Below are 5,955 nucleotides of genomic sequence, written 5' to 3'. Positions count from 1 at the left end.
ACCTGTAAAAAAGATGTAAGACGAATGATCTCCTTGATGTACCTATGTCAAGAAAAAGAAAAACCATAACACGTGAGGGGAAATTCAACATAACGGGGAGCCCTGCTGTCAACCTCCTGAGTCCTTGGAAGGTGCAGAAGCCCCCTTCAGATTCTCACTGGAGTCTCCATCTGCTAGCTCGTTCTCATTAATTAGTGTGCTTTTTCTCAGGCATCAGCACTCATAGCAAATAACGACAAGGTTTCAGATCCAAAATCTTTTTTATTTATCACCCACTGTTGTAAGCTTTGCTTTCTATTTTTCATTGCAAGTAGCCAAGCATTTCTACTATATTATGGATTACATTTTACAATGTTAGGCTAGTTGGGGGAGTTGACAATAAAAAATTTCCCCCTCCCCTCTCTCCACGTGGGTAAAAATGTGCTGAGTTCGAAACTGATTTACAAATGAATTTTTGGAGCATAAACTGTCTGGAAGCTATTTGGCATATCCCTGTAACCAAAAAATTGTGGATCTGTTTGTGACTTTGTTCACCCCAAGTAGACTTTTGCCTTCCTTTCTTTTCTTCTTCCCTCCCTCCCTTCTTTCCTGTCTTCCTTCCTCCCCCCACCCTCTTTTTCTCTCTCATTCTTTGTGACATCCAACACCACCACCCCCAACCCCTCCATCCTGCTTCTCATGATTTTTCACCACCCCTCCACCACTCTAAGTCCAAGCCTGGGTGGGTGTTGACCTCACCCAAGGGTGGCCCGTGCCCAGGCCCAGCCAACCAACACAGCACGTTTCCCTGTGTCCGTGCTGAGCCGAGTCAGGCCAGCTAGAGCCAGTGAAGCTCTCTTGGTTGTTTGACTTGTTGGACTACCGTTTCCCTTTTCCTGAGATGGTAGGAGGTTTGGAGCTGTGGTTGCCATCTTTCCATGACAGGAAAGTAAAGCCAACATGGAGGAGAGCAGAGCTGAGAAGCTGGGTCTTGGAGTCAGCCTTTGATCGTCTGATAGGCTGCGGTTGAACCTCCACCTACATTGGGGGCTTTTGCTCTATGAAGCACTAAATCCACTTTGCTTAAACCAGTTTCAGTTGGGTTTTCTGTCACTTGGTAACCAAAAGGGGCCTCACTGTTTCCCTCTCTCTCTGATGCCCAGTCATCTCTTCTGCGTTAGTGAGCCTCGTGGTGGATTCACCGATCCCCCACTGTCGACTGCAATACAATACTCTTCTCCCTCTCTTTGCAGGGTGAGCAGTGCATACGTGTCTAGCTGAAAGAAAAGGAACTGTTTTTGAATATTCTGAGCTTTGGCTCCTCTGTACCTGCAAATAGGCAAGTGACATATGTCCCCAGGGCTCCAGCAGACACTAGCTATCCTCTGGCATCTGTCCTGAAGCCCAGAGCAGTTCTCCTGCAGGGAAAGGCAGCCAGCCCACGGCAGAACCAAAGAGACATGAATTCAGGGTGTTTTGAGTCTCTTGATCCAAACTGACCAGATTCGCCTCTCCTGCCCCTTCTCAGGAGGCAGAGAGAATTTGTGCCTTCTTTGGAAGAATAGTAAACCTGACTGTTAGGAGGGGAGACATGTGGTTAAAGCCATCAGCCAGATCTGGGTCCACAATCTCATCTCACTGCTCGCAAGCTGTGTGCCCGTGGCAAGTTACTGAGCTTCAGTTATCCCATCTGTAAAATGGGGATAGCAGTATCCACCTCATTTGTGGGGCAACGCACAATGCCTGAAGTAAGCAGCCAATACATGAGGGGAAATCATGATTCTTCTTATTATTAGGTGTCTCCAAGCCTGGTCTCACCTATGAGCATGCTGAATGAAGCATACTATTAACTGGAAAGTTTCTAAAGATGGAGAAGGCAGGCAGCGGCTATGGTTTGGCTACTCCCCAGCAGGAGCCATGGGGTAAAGAATCTGGACTTTAGCTTTAAGGATGAGTTAAGTTCAAGTCTGGCTCAGTCACTTACGAGCTATGTGACCTTGAATAAGCTATGAGTGACTTTTCTGAGCCTCCATTACCCCATCTGTAAAATGGGCAAGTGGAACCCTCTCTCAGAAGCCTGTGAGGATGCGATGAGCTAGCGCGCGCACCTGCCTGGCACATTGTTTAAAGCTCAGTAAGTCGTAGTGTGCGTGTCCAGAGGCTGACTATGCAAGTGATGGTGCGTAATTATGTGAGCACGGCAAAGAGGCTGCTGGTATCTTTATTTAAGCGGAATTAAGTATTCCTTAGACAAGGGATGTAACTTGCGATGAGAGACAAGGAAGAGAAGCAAAAGGAGGAAGGATAATGAGAAAGCAGCACGCGCGAGGGAGGAAGAGCTAGTGAGATGACGCTGTCTGGAGATCTTTCTGCAGGAGGCTGCTCTCTGCCCGCCGATGCCAGGAGCCCGGGCCCGGGTGCTGGAGAGCTGGGTCCCCCTGTGCCTCTTCCTCTGGAAACTCGCATCACTTTGGCTCTGGCTGAGATGGTTTCCTGAACTGTGTGACCTTGCGTGGGTCACAGCTTCTCTGAGCCTCGTGTTCGCTCTGTGGGCTGAGGGTATTGACACTTGTCTCTTTCACAGGATGGATGTGGGGATTGGAATGTGGAACGTGGACACACTTTTCAAATTCCCTAGAATCCTCTTATGGTCCCAGATGGACTAAATAGTCTATGGTTTGGGTTCTGCCGTTTTCTAGTGCACATTAAACATATTGAATATACTTCTTCTTTTTCTTTTCATTTCTTTCTTTTTTTTTAGAGAGGGAGCGGGGAGGGTCGGAGAGAGGGAGAGAGCCTGATACTTAGAACCCTGAGATCATGTCCTGAGCCGAAATCCAAGAGTCAGACACTTAACCCACTGAGCCACCCAGGTGCCCCTGAACTTACTTTTTCTATGTCTGTTTCATGCCCTGGAGGATGGGTATGGTGGGGACCGGCTGGGGAGGGCAGCAACACAGAATTTGGCTTGGGCTGGGTTCTTGCTGAGGGGGTGGCTGGGGTGGGGCTGTTAAATGCGGCAGGGGCTGAGGGGGTAGACGGGAGGCAGGCTAGCTACTTAGGTGTCAGACAGGCCTAAACCTGAATCCTGGCCTCCAGCCGAGAGACATTGGGCAGATCCCTTATGAACTTTCCAGTCTCCCTTTATTCATGGGGATGAGAGTGTTACTGTGAAGACAGAAAGAGAAACGTGTGTAAAGCGCTTAGCATGGTTCCTGGTACTTTTTTCATCTCCCTGAGTTTTGTTTTATGACCCAAAGAGGAGAAACAAGTCAGAAACTCAGGAACCCCTGAATCCAGCCTGGGTTAAATCAGAAATGAACACTCAACCTTCCAAGGGGGAAATCTGATTTTCAAGTGTACTTGTCTTCCTTCACTTAATACTACTTGATTAACTTAGAATGGCAGAGTAGGGACTCTCATAGTCGGAGGGGATATTAGCCAGGGCTTGGAACCATGGCCTTGGGAGTCTGCAGAGAGATGCCAGGAAGGCCAAGTAGGCAGGGTTCCAGGAGGGTGCTGTTGAAGGTGGTTTGCAAACCCCACATCCCCATGCTTGAGTCCATTACGGTGCTCCTCCCGTGTGGCTGAGGCCCTTCTTGGAAGAGGCCTGTCACAGTAGACGTTATTGCCTTTCTTTACTGGAGCAGGCATCTATCGTCCAATCACAGTCATCCGTGTCGAATTTTACTTTTGTTTTTTCAAGTTTCAGAGATTTATTCAGCAGTGTAAACCCCAACACAATACACCGACATGATTTCATGGATTGAGAGGGGAAATCTTTCCTGGATAAAGAGGAAAACTACACGGATGACTTCTGCAAGACCTCCATCCTAAGCAGCTTTATAGTGAAACATTTCATTTAGTAGTCTGGACCTTCTTTCTTCAGTTTGCCGTAATCTACATTCACCGAGTAAATCTTGTATTGGTCATGGGGACCCCGTGTGTTCCAGGGTTCTGGGTTATTTTTCTTATCCTAACTGACATCTGGATTGAACAATGCCACGAGCAAGACATACCGCGCTGCTCCAGTACCTCCCCCTCCAATAAATACGAAGCTCATATGCTTCTTGGCCGGACCTAGGATGTGGCCAAACAATGGGGGCAGCAGAGGCCCCGGGTCCAGGAGAACAGATCAAATCTGCAGGTCCCTACACCCTGTGTCCAATTTTAGATCGATTTCTAGGATTCTCCAGCATCTTCCACTAAGAGCTCCAGGGTTCTGCCTGCTAGGCCATCCTAAGGATGAGCAGGAGAAGGAGGAGGGAGTCCAGAATCCTTGAGAACTCAATCCTTTTGGCCTGGGAGGTGGAGGTGGGGTGTCTGGAGGCCAGAGGCCAATGGGACAAAGAACACTGTCCTCTGTGAAACCTTAGGCTGCAATTAATATCACCGACGCTCCAAAAGACATCCCATCATTCTAGTAAGAAATGAAAAGCCGGAGAGGCTCAGTGCCCGGACTGGCCGGCAGACACTTGCCCGGCCAGGCGCCTCCAGCAGAGGGCGCACGCAGGGATGGGAGGTGCCCCCACACCCGGTCTGGTCCCATCTGCTCCTGCTCACCCAGAGCAGGGCAGGTACCAGGAGACCTGCAGCCCCTGGGATACGAGTCGTTCAAAGGCGAGGCCCAGGAGTGTTGAGGGCGGGGAGATAGAGACTGGAGCACTTGACCCCAACCTTGCACCCCAACTTTGCTCATCTGCTTGTTACGCATTTGTCACTCATTTTGCACTGATTGGGTTTCCATCCAGCGCAGGGCACAGCCTGGTCTTCCCCGCACACTGCTTCCAGATTCACCTGCTGAAGACACCCCTCGAATCATGTGCTTCTGCTCCAGGACCTGCAATGACTCCCCAGGTCCATGACATCATGCGATGTCTCTGTCTGGTGTCAAGACCTTTGACGATCTGCTTCCTCCCTTCCGATCTGTGTCGTCTCCATGTGCAACCATTCCCCTAGGGCAGACTGGTGCCCTCGCTCGCTCCTCCCAAACTGCCACCTGCTTTCTCTTCTGTAAAATGGCCCTGGTAGTGCCCCACCCCCCCATAGAGTCACTGGTATGTGGATTACGTGAGAGAACACGTGTGAACCACATGCCTGGTGCACAGTAGGCATTATGATAAATGTTTGCAGTGATAATGATGCTGCTTCTGAACTAATCCGTTCCTTTTTAATATGCCCCCACCTCTTTGCCCAGCCAAGACGTCTCTGTCTTTCACAGCCCAGCTCAACGCTGCTCATCTTTCCAGAAGCCATGCAGGGTCATTTTGGGCCAGTAGTTTGCAAGGCTGGGACTCACCTGAGAAAGTCCATTTTTCTTTTTCATGGCTTAAAATGTTTTCTTTTAGGGGTAGAAGCACATAACATAAACTTTACCACCTTAACCATCTTTTTTTTTTTTTTTTTAAGATTTCATTTATTTATTTGACAGAGAGAGACACAGTGAGAGAGGGAACACAAGCAGGGGGAGTGGGGGAGGGAGAAGCAGGCTTCCCACTGAGCAGGGAGCCCAATGAGGGGCTCGATCCCAGGACCCTGGGGTCATGACCTGAGCCGAAGGCAGACGCTTAACGACCGAGCCAACCAGGCGCCGCATCCACCTTAACCATCTTTAAGGGTACAATGTTGTAGTGTTGAGTACATTCACATCATTGTGCAACAGATCTTTTGAACTTTTTTATCTTGCAAAACCAGCACTGTACACATTAAACAAAAACTCCCCATTTCCTGCTTGCCCCAGCCCCTGGCAATCACCCTTTAACTTTTGTCTCTATGAATTTGACTACTTTAGATACGCAATATAAGCGGAATCATACAATATTTATCTTTTTGTGACTGGCTTCTATCAGTTAGCATGAGGTCCTCGAGGTTCATCCGTGTTCAGCGTGTGACAAGATTTCCTTCCATTTTTAAGGCTGAATAACATTCTATCATATAGTGTATATACATACATACATACACATATTTGTAAACCAC

General features: G+C 48.7%; 1 pseudogene; it reads right to left on the bottom strand.

The window, feature by feature from the left end:
* Positions 1-3,841: 3,841 nt before the first annotated feature.
* On the bottom strand, positions 3,842-4,108 carry LOC118023163 (annotated as a pseudogene).
* Positions 4,109-5,955: the final 1,847 nt, after the last annotated feature.

This window comes from Mirounga leonina, unplaced genomic scaffold (assembly GCF_011800145.1).
Source record: "Mirounga leonina isolate KUSES-001 unplaced genomic scaffold, KU_Mleo_1.0 Mir_178, whole genome shotgun sequence".
Classification (NCBI taxonomy): Eukaryota; Metazoa; Chordata; class Mammalia; order Carnivora; family Phocidae; genus Mirounga; species Mirounga leonina.
Note: the sequence above shows the minus strand (reverse complement) of the source record. Positions and strands in the feature narration are given on the sequence as shown.